General features: G+C 39.8%; 1 protein-coding gene across 1 annotated transcript in view; it reads right to left on the bottom strand.

Annotated features, from left to right (window-relative positions):
* The window catches only part of GPC3 (glypican 3), a 457,513-nt gene that overhangs the window by 252,737 nt on the left and 178,803 nt on the right, over positions 1 to 25,973 (bottom strand). The gene's annotated exons all lie outside the window — the stretch shown is intronic.

The raw sequence follows: 25,973 nt of genomic DNA, 5'->3' as shown, positions 1-25,973 counted from the left end.
TGTCCCTTTCTTGCCTTCCTATTCCCATCTCACAAGATCACCACTTCTCAGCCCTCCATATCTCCATTGGTAGAAAAGAAAACAGTGATGGTTGCCATGCTACTTTTGGCTACCAACAGCTATATATATGGTGTTGGGCAAATTGATTTTGATGCCAAACCTCTCCTTCTCATCTCTCCCTCCTCCTCCCTCTTCTCCTCCCCCTCTTCCTTCTCCTCCTCCTTTTCCTCTTCTTCTTTCTTCTTCTCTTTCTTCAGAATATTACCACCTTACTTTTGGATAGTTTCCAAAGCACTCTAAGCATGCAGACACTGAGGCTCACAGAGGAGAACTGGGTTGCCCAAGGTTACATAGCCTATGAAAGCAGGAATCCTTGGAGGTTCAAAAGGACATATATGTGATGATAATGAAGGATGTCACCAAGGAAGGCTGACAGACCAGGCAGCCACTATGAGGCTTCACAGGGGAGTCTTCCCTTTGATAAATTTTCTATAGTCTGAAATTTGGTCCTCAGTTTTGCCCACGAGGAAATTTGATTTTGACAGTGTCCCAGTATTCATCTGACTCATGCTAAGTAAGTTCTCAAGAGACGGTCATATGCAACCAGAATACCAAAGTAATTAAATATTACTACTAAGAGGACTAGATTCACACATTCTCTGGCCACACTCTCTCTCCAATAGACAAGTTACATGAAAAGATGAATTATAATCAGAAGGTTGGTTGGCAAACCTGGAAGTATTGCCCAGTGAGTTACTTAAATCATCCACATGTGCAATGGCATCAAGTCTTTGCAATGTAATGAACTATAAGACACCCACGCCCTCAGACAGAACTGGACAGGCCCTTCAATGTGAGCTCTTTTACTTTCTCCAGTCTCCATTCTCATTGACACATCACTGCTTTAACTTATATTAATACCTTCCAGAGACAGATCTCTGCGTTGATCTATTGCTTCTTGCTTAAGTTTAATTGTCATGGAACAACCTACTTCCAGGATCTCCAGGGGACACCTGCCACCTCTATGGATGGCTTAAAGAGACCAGGTTTTCTGATTCTGAGTCTGCAATGCTTTCAACTACATTTTGCTGCCTTGCCATCAAGCAGGGATGATCCCACATCCCTCCCAGGGTTGTTACAGGGAAAAAGGAGATAAATACAAAAATGCTTTTAAAGTACTGTGCAAATATAAGCTATTATCTATTATCAATTTAAAATCCTCACAAATGGATCATTTTGCTGTCCTTCAGCTTTGCCAAATAAAGTGGTAAACGAGAGCAGAGAGCACTTAGTGGAAGGATTTCCAAAAGGGCAAAATTCTCAGTCAGCTAAAAACTTGGGGAACTCCTACTTAACTACTGTTTTTTTTTTTTTCTTTCCTTTAGCTCCCCAAGGCTATCACTTATTTCTTAAACAGTGCTGATGCCAGATACACAATGAAATGAGGTCAGTGAATCGCAGGTTCCTCCCCAGCCAAAGCTGGGAGAAGGCTAAGGTAATCAGTGCACAATTAGTTGTTAACTGATAAATGAGGAGTCAATTGGCTGGATGACATGGAAGAAATGGATATCAGCCAAAAAAGAAAAAAAAAAAAGAAAGAAAGACAGACTGGCTGATTTACGAGCAAGAAATGGAAAGAGTCAGAGGACAAGGAGAGAGAGAATGAGAAACAATTTGAAGTCCCAGAGAAAGACGAATATGTAGCAAAGAGGTTCTGGCAATTGGCAAGCACCAGAGGTAAAGGAAGAATTTCTTCCCCTCCCACCCATCCCTTGGAACATTTCTCTCTCTGGGAAGAGGATGTGATCATTTCCTCTGGAGATTGATGACATTCACACAGACCATCCTAAAAGTTGACCTCAGATTATATTCATCATATTTCATTTTTTGATTGTCACATGCATCATTTTCTGTGTTGGGGGAGACCAAAAAGGGTATTTATTGTAGCAGATGATATATACATATCTTTCAAAGGAATATATTTTCTGTTGCAAAGTTCCTTACTCCAAAAATGCTGACTTAAAAAATTCTCTTTAGTTGTAGAAAAATCAGAGGTAAATAAATGCTAAACCAGTTACCCACTCTACCCCTATGCAGCCTACCGGTGTGTTTGTTTAAAAGCCTGTCCACAATAAGGATGTCAGATATAACACCATATCTACATATAATAGATTTCAGAAAGATGAAAATCAGGCTGTAAAGATCAACTAGAGAAATTCTCCCATCCAATCTCTGAACCATTATGTTTTAAAAAAATGAGGACAGACAGCTATTTCTTCTGAAGAAAGATCCTGGGCACAGTATAGATCACCCCATGAAAGCAATAGGAGTTGGGTACTCAAAGCTGGGGGAACCAAAGGCATGACAGACGGTGTGGGTGTGGCAGGGTTCAGCAAAGGCAGCATCTCCTCAGTCTGTCCTAAATGACTGGTCTACCATGTGGATGAGGGTTCCAGTTCATTAGTGCTTTGACCCTGTCTCTGAATCTGATTACCTTTGAGCATCACCACCACCACTTTGTGAATAAAAGAGACCTTCTCACCACAGAGTTCTCCTGACTTGACTTCTTTCAAAGCAAGCCAAGATAGCCTCTCCCCATGGCCAGTACAGAGTCCGGGAGAATATAAGGAGCAGCCACTCTGCTGGGGCAGTGGTTGAGGGGACAGCAAGTGGCCTGATGCTGCAGCTTCCCCGGAAACTCATCCTTTAGCACACAGGGTACCTAACACTCAACTGGCTAGTCCCAGACAGCACAGGTCTGCAATGTCATATTTGAGCAACAGAGTGCCATTAGTGCAGGTAGATGCCGACTTTCTAGGCAAAAGATACCTGCCAGGCACATGATTTAGACATTAAGTTCCTTTAAAACAGGGAACTCACCATCATTCATGTTTGTGTGGCCTCTGCTGACCCAGGGTCTAGCTGTCTCCTGATACATAGAAGCAGCTCAATAATTATTTTTTTCTGTTATCTTACTTAGATGAAACTCAGAGGTAAGAACATTGGCTTTGGAATCAGGGAGTATGCATTCTAGTCCTACTTCTACTATCAAAAGAGCTATGAGACTTGAGGTATGGCTCTCCCCTTTTCCTGACCTCAGTTTTCCTGACCTAAACACATTCTAAATGGCTGTTCCTTCACCTCACTCAGAAGCTTATCCTCACCACTCTATCTAAAATGTCACCCCACCTGCATCTCTCTCTAACTCCACTCTGCTTTCCTTTTTCCTTTTTCTTTTCCTTCCTTCCTTCCTTCCTTCCTTCCTCCCTCCCTCCCTTCCTTCCTTCCTTCTTTCCTCCCTCCCTCCTTCCCTCCCTCCCTTCTTCCCTCTCTCTCTCTTTTTTTTTTTGACATAGTCTGGTTCTGTTACCCAGACTGGAATGCAGTGGCACAATCTCGGCCCACTACAACCTCTGCCTGCCATGTTCAAGTGATTCTCCCAACTCAGCCTCCTGAGTAGCTGGGACTACAGACATGTGCCACCATGTCAGGCTAATTTTTGTATTTTTAGTAGACAGGGTTTTGTCATGTTGGCCAGGCTGGTCTCAAACTCCTGGCCTCAAGGGATCCGCCCACCCCAGACTCCCAAAATGCTGTTGCTTTTTCTTCATAGTACTTACCATAAATTTAAATTTGCCTTATTCATTTATTTTCTTGTTTGCTATTCCCTCGCCTTTCACCCACCCACCCCCCCACCAAAAATGAATGGAAGTTCCTTTAAGACGAGGATTTTTGTACACCTTGTTCACTGTTACATTCTTTGCTTCAGGACACAGTGCCTAGCACATACTAGGTGTGAATAAATATCTCCTGAATTAAAAATTACAAACATAGTAGATGCTCAATAAATGGGTATAGAATGAGACAAGGAAGGTGGTGAAATGGATAAGCTCCAAGGTCCTTCCCTGAGTTGAAAGTCTATGGACTACGGCATTCACACCGTAGGGTTCTTTTCTGATAAGGATTTGGCATTCAAACAGGCACCTCCATAGCTGCTCCCAAGTACCAGAGAGAGGGCTCAGGCGTTTGCCTCCCCCTGAATTCCTGGAGTTCAGAACTCCAGCTTTTGACACCTCTCCGAGCTGGACACCAGAGGGCGGTATATGCACACTTACTGCTTCCATCCAGCAGAGGGCCAGAAGTAAGGGGAATCCAAGTTCTGGATAAATGGCAGTACTCGGGTGTCAAATTGGCATGTCAGGACCGGCGCCTAACTGACCCCTGATGTGAGGAGCTGCAGACTGCAGGACAAAGGGTTCAGTAAAGACTTCATTCAAAATTTGTAACATGGAAATCAAATGTGAACAACAGACCCCAAAACCATCTGTTCTTGTCAGAGCCAAGACGGACTCCATGGCCAGCTGCCAGAATTGTCCTGGGTTGTTCTATACACATTAGGGGAGGGAGCCACGTTTCCTTCTAACAAAAGGCCATTATGCAAAGGGCTGCCTAATGAAATCGTCCTTTTGATGTATTCTCTTTAACTAGAGTAATGTAATAAAATGATAATGATAATCTTTTGGTTTATGATTATCCTGAATTAACACCAAAAAAAATAAAAATAAAAATAAAAGCCAACTCCTGGCATCAAAGTAGGCTGACATTACAAGTTGTTTATTCGCTGCTCCAAGAAATTTATCATTGTGACTTGGTGGAAATGCATTTTAATTAAAATACTATATACATTACAAGTTGGGGAGTTTTTCAAAAGAGTATAATTAAATCCAAAAATTGAACACCTTGCTATAGTATTAAAGGTGTGCAAGAAAATATATAAAGAAAAACCCATTACAGTTAATGCGTATGGGCATACGCATATAATTTGTATTAAGAAATTTAAGGGCTTAATGAATATCCAAAAACATTTAATATGAATTTTTATTGTGATGGCATAGGTTTTGGCTACTGTGATGTATGCATTTAAGTTTGACAATACCCCCTTGTGAAATAAATGGTCTGATGCTCTTAGTAAGTGTACTCCAACCCTTAAAACAAAACAGATTTTCCTCATATTTTTTCCTAAGTCACTAAACCCAGAAATATCCTAACTCTGCACCCTGGGTGACATCCTTTTATGAACTCCAATCTTGTACACAACCCCTCAAGCCACAACTGCACGGCTGCTCACAATTCAAATAGCCTATATATTTGTGTGTAAAACCAACAATCTCTAGCTTCAGAACCAGATCACTGCCTTGGACCTCTGAGAGCCTTTTGTATGGTATTTCTTCTATAAACCTGCATAGCCTCACTGTAAGCTTTTGATGAATTAAAGTGTTCATTTGGAATGAGATAAGCTTAGCAGGCTTGTCCCTGCAAGTTCCTGTTAATAAAAAAGTTGAGAGTGTTTAAACCCTCAGGAGGTGAAAAGAAAGAGCTGGTCCATCTTGTGCTGTCAGAGGTGATCATTTTCAGTTGGGCCCCATGATAGTGCCAGCAAATGTACCCCTTTTAGCATCACTTAAACCAAGCTAATATAGGAGGCTTCTCTTCCATCTGCACAAGAGACAACAGAATGATAGAAAAAATAAACAGCTCCAAACTTATCGAAATAATTCCGCAGAGAATTCAAAAAAGCAATATTTTTAAAGCACTTCTTTTTCCTTTGAACAAGACATGTAAAAGGCTGATCCCATATAGTGTTTTTATTCCAATTGCCCTGGATTCACTTCACCTGGTCCAGGGTGTGGACACCAGTAAGCAATGCTTGGTGTCTGTTCCATTTTTAACTTATCATGTCTACAGAGGCTTTAGTTTTTAATCAAGAGAACAGGAAATAAGCTGAGAGCAATAAAACACAGAACAGAGCAGGGCCTGTGAATTCCAGGGAAAAAACGTAAGTGCTTGAGAATGTCCCTGAGCACAAAGGAGGCCTCGTTTGTGTTTAAGTTGCTAAGAAGAAATTCAAGGAGTAGACAGCTGAATATAGCTTATTGAAAATATACAACGTTAACACCAGGGTCAGTCACCTTTTTAGCCTCAAAGGCACACATTTGGCTTTGGGTCGGGGGGCATCATCTGTGCCTTTTTAGGTTTTCTATTCCTTTTTTGCAGTGCTTCTTTTTCCTCCTCTGGTCTCCACTCATTGTCTGTTTCTTCCCCATGGGAAGGAAGAGAAAGACTAAAAGTAAGTACCATCAATTGGGGTTGTAAACGTGCCTTCACAACCGCCTCACGTGATCTCAACAGAATCCCCCCTGTAAATGCACTTCCTTATGATAACAGGTCGGCTACTAAGTGGCTGAAGATGTCAGTGGCTTCCTGTGCTAGTTGAAGGGAGAATTTTTTAAAAATCTATTTAGTGAGTAGCAAGGGGAAAAACAGATTCTATGAGTCATAGACCATGTTTTTGTATTGGCTCCAATGGCACATTCTGTATGCTTCTATCTGAGTCTATCAAAATATATTGAAAATACCTGTCCATTTGTCTTCCCCACTGGTCTGCGAACCACTAGAGGGTTGGGACTGTGTCTTTCTCATCTTTCTGTCTCTGTATTTACCTTAGAGCATGACACAGAAGGGGCTCTTTAGAAGCATTTGTTTGACAGAACCAAGCTATGTAACAACAATCAACAAAAATGGTGGTCTCAGCCTAAGATATGCCAACTGAAAAGAATCTGATGTGTGGATCATGGAATGTTTTTGAAAACTAAATTGCTAAGACACAGATGGCTATTCCAACCAGAAACAACTGATATAATCGAAAGAAACAAGGAACATTTAAAAAGCCGTTCTATTTTTCAGGAACAATGTCCTTTGGAAAGACTATCCTTTATCTGCCTGTCAGGGACCATGTCTTCCCCTTGTGGTAATTCACATAAAGTGGTCATAGCCATGAAAAACTATAAAGGCAGAGAGTCTGCTTATGCTTTGCTAGGATTAGATATTAAATAAATGGATAAGGGTCACACATGGTCCCAATTCCAAATTCATGTTGCAGTGCCTGGTCAAGGTGGGGTGAGACAAGAGAAAATTTCCAGCTTCTATTCTCAACAACCTGGCTTAGGTCCGATAAGATAGATTGTCATGAAAACCACCCAGTGAAGTGTAATTTTTCATTGAAATCTTCAAAAGAAAAAAAAAAAAAACCAGTAAAACAACTTTACTATCTTGTGTATGTATCTAAATACCTATGGACTCAAAATCTGTTTTTAAAAGGTTATGTTACAAGTAATATAAATTATCTTGAGGCTTTTGAAAAGCATATTACGTACCAGAATCCTACTCTATTTCCCTGAACTGCTACAATATGAAAAATGGTGGACTGGCCCTCTCATAAGAGTCTCCAAGTAAACAATCATCATCAATATAGTATATTCCATGGAGCAAAAGTCCTCATGGGCAGTGACTACAGTCATTTTTCACAGTTTAATATTTTACTAATTTAGATGTTTCTTTTTTAAATTTAAAAGGCTATAAGAGCCATTTTCAACACACATCAACGAAATTTCATTTCTGTATGCCGAAGTATAAGTACAAAATCAACCCTATGCTGATACAGTTAAAAGTACCACAGTTGAAAAATATGACTTTCTACCATGTATGACAAATCCCTAAATGTGCCTGAAGAGAAATGTACTGACAAGTTAGACCTTGGCTACAGCAACACTAAGAAAGGAGGAACTGGGAGAAGACAAATGGCTTTCAGTTAAAGTGCAGTAATTAGAAATTGGGTATAACTTATCTGAGACTCAAAACAGAAACTATTTAAAAGGCAGCCTTCTCTAAGTCTGGAACATTCTCTGCTCCCATAGATCAGCTCTGTGCTTATTTAGATGAGGTTTCTGTAGCATCCTCTGCCTCAATTACTTGGGGACTCACCACTCAAATAAGGATTTTAGAGGACACATTGGTCCAAACTAACCAACAGCTTAAGTGGTGCAATTTATAAAGTGTCAGAAATAACCTTTTTTTTTTTTTTTAGTCTCCTAGAAATCATAGAACTTTTTAGCTTTGCCTTTACAGTTGAACTAACTCAACTTCACTGCCACTATTTTCTTGAATGACTACAGATGAAGCCTACTTATTGCTCCCTATAGTACGCCAGCGCTACCTAGGCTCACAGTGATCTCCTAACCTGAGGAAGCTCCTAAGACACACAGTGCTCAACATCAAGTCACCCCTCAGCATCAAGTCTTCCAGTCCTGCTTTGACATTTTACCCAGTTGCAATAACTGGGCCTTCGGTAATTCCTTGTGATTTATATACTTTAGTCAATTCTAGCAGTTCTGCCTCTGGCTTGATACTATATCTCGCCTGAGTCCCTGTCTTGGTTTCTTGGCCAGAACCCTGGCTCTTGTGGACTGCCTTGCTGCTGCTGTTAAGAGTCCTACCCCCAAACCTTGGATTAGGAATCCAGGCTCTTAACCACAGTCTGGTGGTCTCAGCCGCAATCAGACATACTGACTGGGTACATGTCTATCTCCCCACCTAGACTTTGAACTCAAGAGCAAAGACCTTATTTTATTCATCTTTATTCTATAGAACAGAACACAATGCCCAGTATATAGAAAGACTAGAGGTGACTGGATGACTAGACTTCTGCCATATTTATCACATGCTGCCATGCTTGCTTGAACCTGGTGTTGTGCCCACAAAACTAAAACTTCTTCCCATTATCCATCTCTGGAATTCTCCCTGATCACCAGCTCTACCCCCGAGATTCCTTAAAGACTAGGGGACAAGTGTATTATTAGGTTTTGTTCTAAAGTGCATAAATGGGCCAAGTGCAGTGGCTCCACTGGTAATCACAGCAATTTGGGAGGCCAAGGCAGGCAGATCACTTGAGGCCAGGAGTTTGAGACCAGCCTGGCCAACATGTCGAAACTCTGTCTGTACTAAAAATACAAAAAATTAGCTGAGCATGGTGGTACATGCCTGTAGTCCCAGCTACTTGGGAGGCTAAGGCAGGAGAATCACTTGAACCCAGGAGGCAAAAGCTGCAGTGAGCCAAGATCGTGCCACTGCACTCCAGACTGAGTGACAGGGTGAGATTCTGTCTCAAAAAAATTAGAAAATAAAAAATAAAATGCAGAAATGATTGTTAAATCTAATTTCTTCTCTTTCTCTTCAGTCTTCTTTCAATATCCTCCCCAAAGCTGTTAAGAAAAAAAAATCTCTTTCTGAAGAAAAATTATAAGTTTCCTGAAGTCTCAAGTTGATAACTCTTTTCTCAATAGTGCAAGTTTGTCAAAACTTCAAGACATTGCTTCTTATGTTTCTTTAACACACGTGAAAAAAGGTCAATTTTAAATTCAACTAGGGCTCAGTAACACATTAAGATTTTATGTTTCATTTTAAGCTTATCTGTCTAAAATAAAAGAGCAAACCAGTTTTCCTTCCCCCAAAAGATCAGATTGTATTGTAAATAATTAAAAGAGGACCTGGTCAGGCAGATGGTGTGATGATGGTGTTCATGAGAGAGAGACCCATGTCAGCTGTCTTAGATGGGTCCATGTAGTAAATTCCCACATGATGAATGGGAACCCTCAGCCTGACACAATCTCCCCTTCTTTTTATGCTTTAGTACTCAAAATGTTCCCCTTAACTGATGCTAGCAAGGAAAGAGGGAATAGGGTACAGCCACCGCCAACACCGCTAGATACCGACACTGCTAGATACTGAGTACAAGCATTTGTCTCCCATGGGTCACAGGATAAACGTGCTTGTTTTAGGGAGCTTACCCCATCCATCTAACTTGTTGATTTACCTTTTATGAATACAACACATAAACCATCAGACTGCTTGTGCTTTGTCAATGGAATAATATGTGAGAAGCAGCTTTGCAAGCACTCAGTTCAAATGTTGTTGTTGCTGCTGTTGCTGCTATAATTGTGACAAACACTTTATGTTTTTCAATATCCACCCTTAAATGCATTCCTTTGAGCACTACACCCTTTGCCTGCTATCTTCTTTTAGAAGGCAAATAGTCCTTGGAAGGGAAAGCTATTAAGTCCTGTAAACTTGGGTAGGAGTAAGTCTATCTGAAGTTGCCGTCACTGGGAAACAGCTGGGGTGGTATGTAGAAGACAAAGGGTACTAGAAAGGGCAGTGGACATTTGTGTTTTGCCTCATGTCAGCACATTAAAGTAGCATGGGACACCAGCAGGACCACCTTCATTACTTGTAGGGTCCTGTACAAAATAAAAATGTGGTCCCCTTATTCAAAAAATATTTAGAATTTTAAAAGATGGCAATGGCAGAATGTTAAACCAAGCACTGGGCCCTTCTGAGTGCAGGGTTTTGTGTGACTGCACAGGTTGCACGATCCTGAAGTTGGGCTGGGCACCGTGGCTCACACCTGTAATCCCAGCACTTTGGGAGGCCAAGGCAGCAGGATCACTTGAGGCCATGTGTTTGAAACCAGCCTGGGCAACATGGTGAAACATTGTCTCTGTAAAAAATACAAAAATTAGCTAGAAGTGGTAATGCATGCCTGCAGTCCCAGTTACTTGGGAGGCTGAGATGGGAGAATCCTCTGAGCCCAGGAGGCAGAGGTTGCAGTGAGCCACTATTGTACCACAGCACTCCAGGCTGGGTGACAGAGTCAGACCCTGTCTCAAAAAAAGTCCTGAAGCTACCTCTGGGCTGAAGGCTTGAAGTTGAATCCATCATCAGGACAAAGCCATCTTAATTACTGGGAAAGGAAGTCAGAATAAGTAGCCTATTGACTGTGAGCTCTACAAGGGCAGAGCTTGTATCATATTCATCTTTCTAAGTCTGGTATACAGTGCTACATAGCTTTTCTATGTGCTGTTTATTCTCTGTGCCTAAAATTTCCCCTTTTTTGCACTCCCTGCCTGTTTTTTATACGACAAATTTTTGTTGACCCTTAAAGCTACAGTTTAGGCATTCCTTGTCCCAGAAGCTCTCCTTGATACTTCTTTCCTCACTCACATGCAAGCCCAGCATAGTTCTCTCTAATAAGATTGTGACTCTCATTCTTCTTGCTTGGGAATATATGGTATACTCAAGAGGGGCTCCAGATAGCTGTAACCTCTCTGGAGTCTAAAAGGTCAAAGTCTGAGACTACAGATGGAAAGACAGAATTCTCTTCTAGACCTTCATTTAGCCACCTGTCTAGAAGGATAAGCTCTACAGCTTTCCAGGTGTCCTGATGAGTCAATGTGTCAACAAAAAGGAACATGAATGACTTTGGAAGGAAGCCCCTGCTTTCTGACTGATATAAAAAGTTACCTAGAGTTACAGCACCCTTTTGAACAGAGATGGCTGATTAACCTTGCACTTTATGTGATCTGTGGTACCTTCAATCCATTCTTTCTTTGGCTTCCCAAAGATTGATTCCTTTGGGGAAACTGACACGGTGCAAAAACCAATAACTAAAACATGCCCAAATAGCCAAATTCAGCATTTGGATCAGATAAAAAAGATTATGTTGTCATGTGATTGGAAGACTATTTTGGCTTTACCTGACCTACTCCACCATCCACTTATTCCCCAGAGCCAAAGGGCTTTACTAAATGTATCACAGAAATGTCCATTTCTTCAACAGAGAACAAGCAATATTTTATGAATTCCAGACTAGACCAGATATTGGAGATTACAAACCAGGGCTTTCAGATTTCTGTGGACTTGAGCAGAGAATTCCAAGCCCCACTCTAAATCTGATTTCATCTATTGTGTTGTAATGCTCAAGCATGCACAACTCTGAAATATGGTTATTACGGTGTCAGGAGACAGGTAGTAACTTGATGAGTACTGTCAATCTAGTCTGTTTGGGCTCATTTTTTTCTGAAATCACTTTTGGTTGTCATTTTTTAAAGAACGAAAGAAACAAAGCACATGTGAATGGCTTTACAAGTAATACAGCAGGCTACAAATTCAAAAAGCAAAAATAGAAAAGTTCCTAAGTACATTCTGGAAAGACTGTTTAGAGAGAGCCATTAGAGCTGTGTACAGTAGGAAAGTCCAATTTGAGGAAAAAACAGTGCCAGTAGTCTGTTTGGAGTTCAACTAGATTGAAATGCATCATGGAAGAAGACCACCAATGTCTGTGAGGAAGACTACCAATCAAATTGAGGTCCACCTCTTTCACCAGAGAAAGTATCAAACAGCCATTTAATGAGACAGGCAAGTCTTTTGTTCAAGCACATCTAGTCCATTTCAAATACTCTAAGCTGCAATGATACTATCTCTGCTGCTTTGATTTGAAGTCTACTTATGTAAGACATCTTCCTTCACAAGCAACTAACAGAATAAACAGAAATCCCACCCCCAGTAAATGAACTAGGATATCCAAGCACTAGTAATCAAAGTTAGTAGGAAACACAGGATTGATCTATGAATTCTGAAACTTTCTGGTAAGGAACACCTTATAAGAAAATTAATCGTGGCAACACAGTTCACAAAGGGGGTTTCTTTTTATTCAATGAGAAATGTCTACCACCAATAACTTTCCATCTGAAACAGCCATAGAAATTAGAAAGACAGGTGGTCCCAGCCAGAGATGCTCTTTGAAATACATTTCTACTTTTGGTCAGGTTCAGTGGAAAGTATTTTCAGCAATGGCGCTGTTGCTTCCTTCCTTCCCTACCTTGGTAAATGGAGGTTCACAGTCCTATTTTTCATTAGGATACGCTTGCTAACATGTGTTTATACATGCATCTTCCTGTATATTAATCCAATAAGGCCTTATGTAGTCTAACGCATTTTATAAAATCATGCAGGAAAAAATCACTTCTTCCCCTTCTTCTATGGAAAGAAATAGCAAGTGTGTTTTAAAAAAACTGTTAATCTAACTGCCATTACCCTTAACAAATGCCAATCTTTGGTAAATTCAACTAAATCTATGTCATCTCTTGAAGGTTTCATTTCAAGGGATTTTAATTAAAAGGTCAAGAACACTAAAATACAACACGACATGTATTAGCACATCTCAGTTAAACAAAGAACACTTAGAGATACATTTTGTCAAGGCTATAAAGATTCTTTATACCTCAGGCACTCAAATGAACTTCACTAATAGGTCTCTTAAGCTTTTGTTTTTTATGTGTTGTCTCCACGAAGTCTGCATTCTAAGTTTAACTGCACATGAATGAACTAACCATCTAGTGGTGTGTGTGTGTGTGCACATGCACATGTGTGTGTGTTTAAAGACAGTGAGAAAATGCAACTGAGAAACAGAAAATGGGCCTGAGGAAGAAAAAAAAAAAACCTTACTGCCCTCTTCATTTCTGTTTGCCATTCCCAACACACTTAATTATAATCTCTAACAGTCTTAATCATAAATTCCAAGCCTTATAACTCCTTCCCCAACATCAGAGTCAATACAAATAGAACATGCAAATTAATAATTAACCTTTTTGAAGGTCTGGACATAAGCATCATTTCATGGGATCACGTACTCTAATCTTACACATAGTACATAAAATGAGCACAGTATTAAGTGCAAAAGCCCTCTATCATGAGAGAAAAGTCAAGGAACTGCAATTTGTATACACATTCACACACACTCCCCCATCAGTTCATAAAAAATAATAGCATTTTAGGAGGAGATATTATATTAAAACAAAAACAACAACATATTAAGAGCCAATTCTGTGACTCAGTCCAGTCTGCAAATGGTTTTGTATAAACTGTGTGGTTCTCAAGACTGTGCTTAATATTTTTGCCCCTATGGGAAAACTCATAATGATGATCACCTGCCTGCAGATTTGCAAAACTGTTTCATAGCCATATACACATATTGTCTTGTCCATCACTCCTCCTCTTCCTGATTCCACAGGAAGGCTGAATGTCAAGGACCCTGGACTGAGATCATTCCAAGCACAGATGTCTTATCTATAAAATGGTGGTATTAAGCCAGCCCTATCCTCCCTATCTCACAGGGCTATAGTTAGAAGTGAATAACACATATAAAACTGTTCTGAGAACTTCCCCCTAAATGATGCTAAATAACATTTTATCAATATAAACAATCTATACATCAGACACTAGTGACTGATCATTCCAAAGTCTTCCCAGTTTTCCCATCTAATGAGAATTCTTGCCCAGAAAATAGGGACTGTGTCCAGCTCCAGATATAGAAATATCTGTCTACATCAGCAGAGAGAATGAGAGAATGAGTAAAAGACTTGGAGATGTGTATAAAATACAAGGTTACAGTGGAAGATATTCTTTTTTTTTTTTTTTTTTTTTTGAGACAGAGTTTCACTCTTGTTGCCCAGGCTGGAGTGCAATGGTGTGATCTCAGCTCACTGCAACCTCCGCCTCCCAGGTCCCAGTTCAAGCAGTTCTCCTGCCTCAGCCTCCTGAGTAGCTGGGATTACAGGCACGCGCCACCACACCCAGCTAATTTTTGTATTTTTAGTAGAGACGGGTTTTCACCATGTTGGCCAGGATGGTCTTGAACTCCTGACCTCGTGGTCCACCCACCTCAGCCTCCTAAAGTGCTGGGATTACAGGTGTGAGCCACTGCGTCCGGCAACAGTGGAAGATATTCTAAAAGTAAAATGTGACACTAATAGGATTAAGCCAAAACAAAAATACTGTATCAAGTAGTATAACCAAAGTAGATACAGTTTGTTTTAATTCCATAACCAGGAATTTAGACCAACTAACATTTCCAAGTTCCCTACCATGGTCCAAAACTGTCCTATTCCAGGCTTATAGGTCATCTGAAAAGGCAAGACTGGTTCATGGCCATTGCAAAGGATTCGGACTCTTTGAGATCTATAATAGCCACTGCTCTCTCCATTCTTCAATTTGACTACTTGGATTGGGTTTAAATGTACCTGAAAAGAATGGCATCCTGTTCTTCCAAAACATTGTCAAAGGGGAAAAATTCTTGATGGTTCCATCTGTCTCAAATGAAAAATAGGTCTGATTTAGGAAGCCTGGAGTGATCTGAATTTACACTTAGATCTGGAGATAACCCTTACAAGAAAATCCAAAAGTCAACCTCAAATAGTACCCAGCATTTATTGAACTTCATTTAGGTTATTTCTACCAGAGTTATCATTTACCCTATATTACTGTGCAAAAACAACTTTTCTCAAATTTCAAGTATGATTTTCATATCTGCAGGGTTCTATTTCAGTGTAGAAGCCACTAATAGCTGCTAAGTATATTCTATATATGTAGTAAAATTAGTTCAGCACTCTGAATTTTTAAAATTATTATTATTTATGTGACTTTGGAAAATATGTAAAAATGACTCATTCAGTGTCTGGAATAAATAAATACACACACACACACACACACACACACACACACACAATTCTCCCCCTCCCTTTTTTTTAAACAAACCAAATCCAGAGGGTTGAAATGCAAGTGGCTCCACTATTTCTGGTGTTTTCACAAATATTTCCTCAAAATATATCTCTCAAACTTGCTTTGTTTTGGAAACTACCCTCTTTTGAAAGAACAGGAGAAGAATCTTTCACATTTTATGATCCCCCTTAGAGGCAACAAAGCAACAGCCAAGACCTGAGTTGATAGATGAGCCAATGCGCTAACCTGGCTGCAAATCGGAATGGCCTGGGGAGCTTGTTAAGGAAGCGGCCGGCGGGGGGGAGGGGGGGGACGGGGAATGAGCCCCATTCCAGATGTGTTGAATCAGAATCTCCAAAGGCAGGACCCAAGGAATCTGTATTTTTAACTGTTTCAAAACATCTGTACTAACTCATCCCATCCTAGGGTATCATCTCTGCTCTCTTCTGAAGATTCCTCAATCTCTCCCCAGCCCTGACCTTTTTTTTTTGAGCTCCAGACAAGCCCATAGTGTGTCTCAGAAGGATCTCAAATATACGAAGGCCAAAACACTAAATTCATCTCTTTTACTCTCCAACCTGTTCCTTCTTTAAGTGTAAATTTCAAGTTGATTTTCTTAACACAATATTTCAAAAAGAGGCATGTCAAGATCCCTTGCATTTCCAAGAACTAGAATTCTAACATCCTTGCCTTATGCCTCTTCTTTTAAAAATAATTTCTAAAAATTGACCCAAAAATGTGTTATAAAACTTAACCACTCTGCATTTGCCATTTTTCTTCACACTACATATGTTTTTTATAAGTAATGAATCCTAGGTCGTGGTGGTGGAGGTAAAAAAAAAATAGTAAAAATAAATAAAAATAAAAGTAATGAGCCCTAGCAAATACATGCTCTATTTACAAAAATCTAATAGGTATACTATATTATCTCTATGCAGAGATGGAATACTACCATTAGATACTATATGGCATCCATTTAAAATAGGTCCTGATTAAAGTATCAGTGGTACTATGAGAGGCAAATTTCACCATCAGTTTTTCAGAGAAACTTCTTATTCACAAAGTTACACAGAAGCAGGCATATCTGGGTCAAAATTGGTCCTGGAGTTGTGTTGAGTAGATGAGAACAGAAGTGAAGCAGTAGACTTTGTTTAATTATCTGATTATTTTATCTTGCAAATAAAAAAGAAATACATAAAGTGGGCAAAAATCAAACAAAGTTATGACAATGCCACAAACTGGACCATCTACAGGGATTTATACTAGCCCACTCCCCACCCCTCTAATTATCCTCCTCTTCATCTCACACTAGGTAGAAAACAAAGGTTGTGTCCTGGAACTCCCTCTCCCAGAATGCCTCGGAAAAGGAACTGAACCAGTAAAAGGGAGCAGGGGCAGCCTAGGACTGGAGGACTGTGGAATATAAGGTCAAGTTCTATGCCAAAGTTAGAGCTGAATGGAAGGGAGCTTACCTTTGAATGTGGTCACCAGTGAATGCTGCCTCCTATGCCTTATCATACACAATTCCCTATACTCAATTACAACATAATGATGGTAATACAGTTGAAAAAAGCCCAAGCTTTGGAATCAGCTAGACTTAGGTTAGAATTTCAGCTTTGCTGATTAATGTGTATGACTTTGACCAAGTTCCTTAACCTCTCTGAGATTCAGTGTTTTCCTTTATAAAGAAAGGCTATGAATAGTATTAACAGTACCTACCTCCTAAGGTTGTTGAGATGAGTTCATGAGGGATCACATATAAAGTACATGGCACATAGTAGGCCCTGTATAAATGCTAGCTATTATCCTTATCATGATCATGATCATGATCATCATCATTATCATCATCAAGTACCTTAAAGAATCAGTTTATATTTCCATTTTAAAACTGTATTATTTAAAAGTATTTTGTGGAAAACAGTATGGCGATTCCTCAAGGATCTAGAACTAGAAATACCATATGACCCAGCCATCCCACTACTGGGTATATACCCAAAGGATTATAAATCATGCTGCTATAAAGACACATGCACATGTATGTTTATTGCGGCACTATTCACAATAGCAAAGACTTGGAATCAACCCAAATGTCCATCAGTGACAGACTGGATTAAGAAAATGTGGCACATATACACCATGGAATACTATGCAGCCATAAAAAAGGATGAGTTCATGTCCTTTGTAGGGACATGGATGCAGCTGGAAACCATCATTCTCAGCAAACTATCACAAGAACAGAAAATCAAACACTGCATGTTCTCACTCATAGATGGGAATTGAACAATGAGATCACTCGGACTCTGGAAGGGGAACATCACACACCGGGAACTATTATGGGGAAGGGGGAGGGGGAAGGGATGGCATTGGGAGTTATACCTGATGTAAATGACGAGTTGATGGGTGCTGACGAGTTGATGGGTGCAGCACACCAACATGGCACAAGTATACATATGTAACAAACCTGCACGTTGTGCACATGTACCCTAGAACTTAAAGTATAATAATAATTAAAAAAAAGTATTTGATCGAACCATAACAAACAGCTATTTTCACTGATGAAAAAAGGAAAATTAACAATTTTATGTGGTGCAACCTAATATTTTAAGAAGTATATCCCAGGAAAAGAGTACACTATATTTAGTAGCCAGTTACATGTGGAAAATACAAAACCTGATCCTCTGGAATCAAGGAAAGTAAATTACTTCATGCCATTGAAGAGCAATTATCTGGCACTTAGTACAACTTAGCAAAATACCTATGGTGCTCTATGTTATATGAAACAAGAGCAGAATGTACAAGGTTTTCTACTTTGTTTTCATTGTTATTTTTGTGGTTAAACCAAGACCCATAATAATGTCATTTCCCTCTCTGCTTTTGCAATAAGACACAGACAGAAAAGAGACACAGAGACTATTGTCAGATGTAATTGGAAGTGATAAGATCACAAAAAAACTTAAAATTTTATCTCTAAGTTAGAATTCTTTGGGCCTATCTTGGGAGTAAAGATAAAGCCAAGCTAACAGAACAGTGACCAGAGCAGAACACTCTTCATTTGATGTGTTACTCTAAGTCAGCCTTCAAATTAAGTTAGAAAGTTGTATGCTTCACAAGCCTGAAGAAAAAAGTGGTCTTGATTTAGCATCCTGATCTATGCTTTTGTTTATATGTCAGTAAATTATGCAGATTTAGAAAAACAAGATCATAGGGAATTTGTTGAAACTGAGATCACCTATTTTAAAGGAATTCTGAGGGTTCACTTACAGGAAAGGATAAATGAGTGAAAAAAGCATCCTACTGCATGTTCTCGGATCACCAAGATCAGGTGATACAGTTTGGATATTTATCCCCTCTAAATCTCATGTTGAAATTGGATCCCCAGTGTTAGAGGTGGGGCCTGGTGGGAGGTGTTTGAGTCATGGGGGGTAGATCTCTCATGAATGGCTTGATCCCATCCTCACAGTAATGAGTGAGTTCTCACTCTATTCGTTTTCGAGAAAGCTGATTGTTGAAAAGAGCCTGGCACCACCCTCTCCCTTTTCTTCCTTCCCCTCTCACCATATGATGCCTGTTCTCCTTCACCTTCCACCAGTGGAAGCTTCCTGAGGCCCTCACCAGAAGCAGATGCTGGCACCATGTTTCTTGTACAACCCGCAGAATGATGAGCCAAACAAACCTCTTTTCTTTATAAATTACTCAGTCTCAGGTATTCCTTTATAGTAACACAAATGGACTAAGACTCCAGGGGGAACAAAATGGTATGAACCTGACACAGCTGCCTGACTCACAGGCATAAGACAAAGAAAGAAATATGAGTCTCTAGAGGGTGAGTTTGCCAAACGAGGCAAGTGCTGTTAAGTGCTCTTGCACAGGTAACTTTTTCTAGACTAGAAAAGGCTGGCAAAGGGAAAAGTACAGTGAGTAAGTATCACTGTATACACACCAAAATAAGCAGCACTGACATGCATTGAGCACTTATTATGTGGCCAGGGACTGTGTTCAAGAGATGTACAAATCTGCAAAAAATAATATCAAGCGGTAAAGCTAATTTCCCTTCATTCTCTACTGCCATGATCCTCAAAGAGCAGTCTCTGGATCAGCAGCATCAGCATCACCTGGGAGCCTGTTAGAAATGTACATTGCTCAGCCTCAGCCTAGACCTACCAAATCAGAAAATATGGGGTAGGCCTTAGAAATCTGTGTTTTACCAAGCCTTCCAGAGGATTCGGAAGGAAGATCAAGTTGAAGAAACACTGTTCTAGTGCACTGTCATCTCCAGCTTCCCTGCCTCCCATGCATTTCTGCTGGACCAAAGCAACATCAGAATAAACATAAGACAACTCTGTTAACACTACTGGCCAAATGCCAAAGGCTAAGGCACTACAATGACACCACCACGACTTGGGTACACTATTATGAAGCAATCATGACAGGACCCTGAGAACAGGAAGAAGACTATGTCCGCATAAAAGCAAACATTAACCATACGCCCAGGCCCACAGGGTTGCTCCCCACAAAAAAAGGCAAAGAACTTAATGAAAACCATGCCCTTGACACAAAGGGAAATTTAACACACTCTGGCTTTCCTTTCCTTCTTAGTCTCAAATGACAGTTTGATTTTTTCAAAGAACTCCATATGTCTTGGGGAAAGAAAATGGGGGGTTATCCCATCCCAAAATACAACTCAAAGCTTAGAACGCTTTGTAAATAGAAAAACTACTCAACAGACTTTGGGACATAAAGAAATTCAATATAAGAACACTGAGCTCAGTGGGGAAATATGCCTGGTCCATATATGCTATAATATCAGTAAGTAGGAAGACCCAGAATTATTCACATTTTGAAGCAGTATGGTATCATGGAAAAAGTCTGGAGCTTTGGAGCCAGACAATCTGCATTCAATTCCACTTCCACTACTTACTAGCTGTAAGACTATGAGCAAGATACCACATCTTCATGAGATTTTTGTGAGAATTAAATGAGATAATGTATTTAAAGTACCCAGGACATGAGTATTAAAAAAAAATCAGAAAACAAATACCTGTTCTAACTTTGAAAATGTATAATCCCACTACGTACAGTTTCTTGTACATCCTCCCCAACGAAAAATGCATAATGTACAAAATGAAATTTCATACATAATAAAAAGACAGTTTTGGCTTCAGGTATTCTCAAATACAAAGACAAGACACATATATAGACATAGCCACGTTCCAAATGGATTAGAAAAGTTGTTTTTAATCCATCTTTCAAGTTATTCTCTTTTTCCTATTCATATCCTTGTTATAAGGTCAATGGTGTGGAGAAGAGACAGACAATGGAGAAAAAATGTTAAGCATATGTGAATAAGGAGAAGTGAACCAAAATAAGGGCCAAATAGTAAAACATCAACTATACAAAGTGTGCAAGAGGAATATGAGGAGTGCAGAAAGAAATGACTCAGGGAAAAAAATAATTGACCAACCCACAGCTATATTTATGCAATTTTATATGCCTCCTTTCTAGGAAGTTAATAAACTTTCTAGGAGGTTCACTTACAATGAAGTTAGTTATGTTGGTGTTCCTTTTAAATCATTTGTTAAAATTTATAACTTGTTAAGCCAAATGTCTAGTTTGCCTAGACATCCAGGTTTATTTGGAGGGGAGGGGAAAAGTATCAGGGTGATCAATTCACTATAAGGACCCACTAGGAAGAAGAAAAGCAGGGAGGACAGTGAGAAAGAGCTAGAGACACTTCCACTTCTCATCCTTCCCAGACTCCTAGTTGAACCTTGTTGCAGCTTCCCAGACTCCTAGTTGATCCTTGTAATCCAATTTCCAGTCTCTGGTAAAACAACTACCAACAGTGTTACTGCTGGCCACAGAACATCCTCCTACTCTGGAGTCATTAGACAAATGAAAGGAAGAACTCACATTGGCCTGCAGAATCAATGGTGGCATCCAGCAATGCTATTCAGTCAACAAATGATTATTGAGCTATACATAAAAGGGGAGTGAGATATTGACCTCAACATTAAGGGCCCTGTATCAGTCACATTCATATTTCCATTAGGATCTGACAGGATTTTTATTCTATGAGTCCTTGTTTTCCTGTGTCCTAAAACTCATCTGTATGTTTTCTCTGTCATCTCTACTACTGGTAATAAAGTTTGTAACAACAAAGTGTGTTTTCAGAACCCATCCTTTTCATTAATGAGGGAATCATCATGCTGCCTGTCTACCACCAGGGCAAGCAAACCTAGTGTGTTAACAGAGATGAAAGAAGACATACAGGATAATAAAAATATGAGACAGTGAGCATCATATTTATAAACTTAATCCCAGTTTCTGGCCCATTTTATTTCAGCTACATTCTGTTCAGTTTCAAAACATAAGTCAGTCACAGCTGAGAGTTTTACTCATTCTCATCTCTCACCCAGAAGTACAAGCTCAAGTTCATTTCAAAGGAGAAACATTACTCCATTGTGTAACCTTGTTGGTTAGCAGATGACCACTTAAGTATGGCTAGTCTGAAAAGTCTGCCTTGAAATCAATTAAGGATTCACTGGTTTTGAATTTTAAAAGGAAAAATATTTTTGAATCCAAATTATCTGAATCTTTCTATAATATCTAATTGGCTTGGGTTTTGTGAATTCATCATCCTTCCCAAATTACCAAAAAGTGGGGGAAAGACCAAAAATGAGTTAGCAGTGAGAGTTCAGCAAGTATCAGTGTAGTTGCTTAATTGTGAAGCACTGATTTGGAGGGAAGAGGAGTCTAGGATTCTCACATCCTAAATGTTTCATGTCTAAAAGCTATTCATTGGAGAGTGAGGAAAAAACTACAAAAATGAAGCTAGTCTACGCTATATGTACTTCCATCTGGGTAGAGAAATGAGGCACGGGAAGTAGTTGAAAGAGTCCTGGCAGCTGGGTGCAGTGGCTCACGCCTGTAATCCCAGCACTTTGGGAGGCCAAGGTGGGCGGATCACGAGGTCAGGAGATCGAGACCATCCTGGCTAACACGGTGAAACCCCGTCTCTACTAAAAATACAAAAAATTAGCTGGGTGTAGTAGTGGGCACCTGTAGTAACAGCTACTCGGGATGCTGAGGCAGGAGAATGGCATGAACCCGGGAGGCGGAGCTTGCAGTGAGCCGAGATCATGCCACTGTACCCCAGCCTGGGTGACAGAGCAAGACTCTGAGGAAGGAAGGAAGGAAGGAAGGAAGGAAGGAAGGAAGGAAGGAAGGAAGGGAGGGAGGGAGGGAGGGGCCTGGCTTAGAAGATAGAAGACCTAAATCAGAACCAGGCATTACTGGTTCAGTCTCCGTTTCCTCTTCCAAAGGAGGGAACACTAGATGCTTTCTAAAACCTCTTCCACCTTAGCATCCTAATCATCTGTGTGAAGAGGGTGACCATATATCCTGATTAGCCTGCTACAGGCTTGGTTTATACCTTGTAGAGAAACTAACCTGTTAGTTATTTTTAGCACTTCCTTTCACTCTCAAAAGTGTCCTTGTTTGGACAATAATTTTTATTGTCACTCTATCTGTGAGTCATTTCTTTTATTTATTTATTTATTTATTTATTTATTTATTTATTTATTATTATTATTATACTTTAAGTTCTAGGGTACATGTGCATAACGTGCAGGTTTGTTACATATGTATACTTGTGCCATGTTGGTGTGCTGCACCCATCAACTTGTCAGCACCCATCAACTCGTCATTTACATCAGGTATAACTCCCAATGCAATCCCTCCTCCCTTCCCCCCTCCCCATGATAGGCCCCGGTGTGTGATGTTCCCCTTCCCGAGTCCAAGTGATCTCATTGTTCAGTTCCCACCTATGAGTGAGAACATGCAGGGTTTGGTTTTCTGTTCTTGTGATAGTTTGCTAAGAATGATGGTTTCCAGCTGCATCCATGTCCCTACAAAGGACACAAACTCATCCTTTTTTATGGCTGCATAGTATTCCATGGTGTATATGTGCCACATTTTCTTAATCCAGTCTGTCACTGATGGACATTTGGGTTGATTCCAAGTCTTTGCTATTGTGAATAGTGCCGCAATAAACATACGTGTGCATGTGTCTTTATAGCAGCATGATTTATAATCCTTTGGGTATATACCCAGTAATGGGATGGCTGGGTCATATGGTACATCTAGTTCTAGATCTTTGAGGAATCGTCATACTGTTTTCCATAATGGTTGAACTAGTTTACAATCCCACCAACAGTGTAAAAGTGTTCCTATTTCTCCACATCCTCTCCAGCACCTGTTGTTTCCTGACTTTTTAATGATCGCCATTCTAACTGGTGTGAGATGGTATCTCATTGTGGTTTTGATTTGCATTTCTCTGATGGCCAGTGATGATGAGCATTTTTTCATGTGTCTGTTGGCTGTATGAAAGTCTTCTTTTGAGAAATGTCTGTTCATATCCTTTGCCCACTTTTGGATGGGGTTGTTTGTTTTTTTCTTGTAAATTTGTTTGAGTTCTTTGTAGGTTCTGGATATTAGCCCTTTGTCAGATGAGTAGATTGCAAAAATTTTCTCCCATTCTGTAGGTTGCCTGTTCACTCTGATGGTAGTTTCTTTTGCTGTGCAGAAGCTCTTTAGTTTAATGAGATCCCATTTGTCAATTTTGGCTTTTGCTGCCGTTGCTTTTGGTGTTTTAGACATGAAGTCTTTGCCCATGCCTATGTCCTGAATAGTACTACCTAGGTTTTCTTCTAGGATTTTTATGGTATTAGGTCTAACATTTAAGTCTCTAATCCATCTTGAATTGATTTTCGTATAAGGAGTAAGGAAAGGATCCAGTTTCAGCTTTCTACTTATGGCTAGCCAATTTTCCCAGCACCATTTATTAAATAGGGAATCCTTTCCCCATTTCTTGTTTCTCTCAGGTTTGTCAAAGATCAGATGGCTGTAGATGTGTGGTATTATTTCTGAGGACTCTGTTCTGTTCCATTGGTCTATATCTCTGTTTTGGTACCAGTACCATGCTGTTTTGGTTACTGTAGCCTTGTAGTATAGTTTGAAGTCAGGTAGCGTGATGCCTCCAGCTTTGTTCTTTTGACTTAGGATTGTCTTGGAGATGTGGGCTCTTTTTTGGTTCCATATGAACTTTAAAGCAGTTTTTTCCAATTCTGTGAAGAAACTCATTGGTAGCTTGATGGGGATGGCATTGAATCTATAAATAACCTTGGGCAGTATGGCCATTTTCACGATATTGATTCTTCCTATCCATGAGCATGGTATGTTCTTCCATTTGTTTGTGTCCTCTTTTATTTCACTGAGCAGTGGTTTGTAGTTCTCCTTGAAGAGGTCTTTTACATCCCTTGTAAGTTGGATTCCTAGGTATTTTATTCTCTTTGAAGCAATTGTGAATGGAAGTTCATTCATGATTTGGTTCTCTGTTTGTCTGTTACTGGTGTATAAGAATGCTTGTGATTTTTGCACATTAATTTTGTATCCTGAGACTTTGCTGAAGTTGCTTATCAGCTTAAGGAGATTTTGGGCTGAGACAATGGGGTTTTCTAAATATACAATCATCTCATCTGCAAAGAGGGACAATTTGACTTCTTCTTTTCCTAACTGAATACCCTTGATTTCTTTCTCTTGCCTGATTGCCCTAGCCAGAACTTCCAACACTATGTTGAATAGGAGTGGTGAGAGAGGGCATCCCTGTCTTGTGCCAGTTTTCAAGGGGAATTTTTCCAGTTTTTGCCCATTCAGTATGATATTGGCTGTGAGTTTGTCATAAATAGCTCTTATTATTTTGAGATACGTTCCATCAATACCGAATTTATTGAGCGTTTTTAGCATGAAGGGCTGTTGAATTTTGTCAAAAGCCTTTTCTGCATCTATTGAGATAATCATGTGGTTCTTGTCTTTGGTTCTGTTTATATGCTGGATTATGTTTATTGATTTGCGAATGTTGAACCAGCCTTGCATCCCAGGGATGAAGCCCACTTGATCATGGTGGATAAGCTTTTTGATGTGCTGCTGAATCCAGTTTGCCAGTATTTTATTGAGGATTTTTGCATCGATGTTCATCAGGGATATTGGTCTAAAATTCTCTTTTTTTGTTGTGTCTCTGCCAGGCTTTGGTATCAGGATGATGTTGGCCTCATAAAATGAGTTAGGGAGGATTCCCTCTTTTTCTATTGATTGGAATAGTTTCAGAAGGAATGGTACCAACTCCTCCTTGTACCTCTGGTAGAATTCAGCTGTGAATCCATCTGGTCCTGGACTTTTTTTGGTTGGTAGGCTATTAATTATTGCCTCAATTTCAGAGCCTGCTATTGGTCTATTCAGGGATTCAACTTCTTCCTGGTTTAGTCTTGGAAGAGTGTAAGTGTCCAGGAAATTATCCATTTCTTCTAGATTTTCCAGTTTATTTGCGTAGAGGTGTTTATAGTATTCTCTGATGGTAGTTTGTATTTCTGTGGGGTTGGTGGTGATATCCCCTTTATCATTTTTAATTGCGTCGATTTGATTCTTCTCTCTTTTCTTCTTTATTAGGCTTGCTAGCAGTCTGTCAATTTTGTTGATCTTTTCATAAAACCAACTCCTGGATTCATTGATTTTTTGGATGGTTTTTTGTGTCTCTATCTCCTTCAGTTCTGCTCTGATCTTAGTTATTTCTTGCCTTCTGCTAGCTTTCGAATGTGTTTGCTCTTGCTTCTCTAGTTCTTTTAATTGTGATGTTTGAGTGTCAATTTTAGATCTTTCCTGCTTTCTCTTGTGGGCATTTAGTGCTA

Source organism: Chlorocebus sabaeus, chromosome X (genome assembly GCF_047675955.1).
Source record: "Chlorocebus sabaeus isolate Y175 chromosome X, mChlSab1.0.hap1, whole genome shotgun sequence".
Lineage (NCBI taxonomy): Eukaryota > Metazoa > Chordata > Mammalia > Primates > Cercopithecidae > Chlorocebus > Chlorocebus sabaeus.
This window is presented reverse-complemented; position numbering and strand designations above follow the sequence as displayed.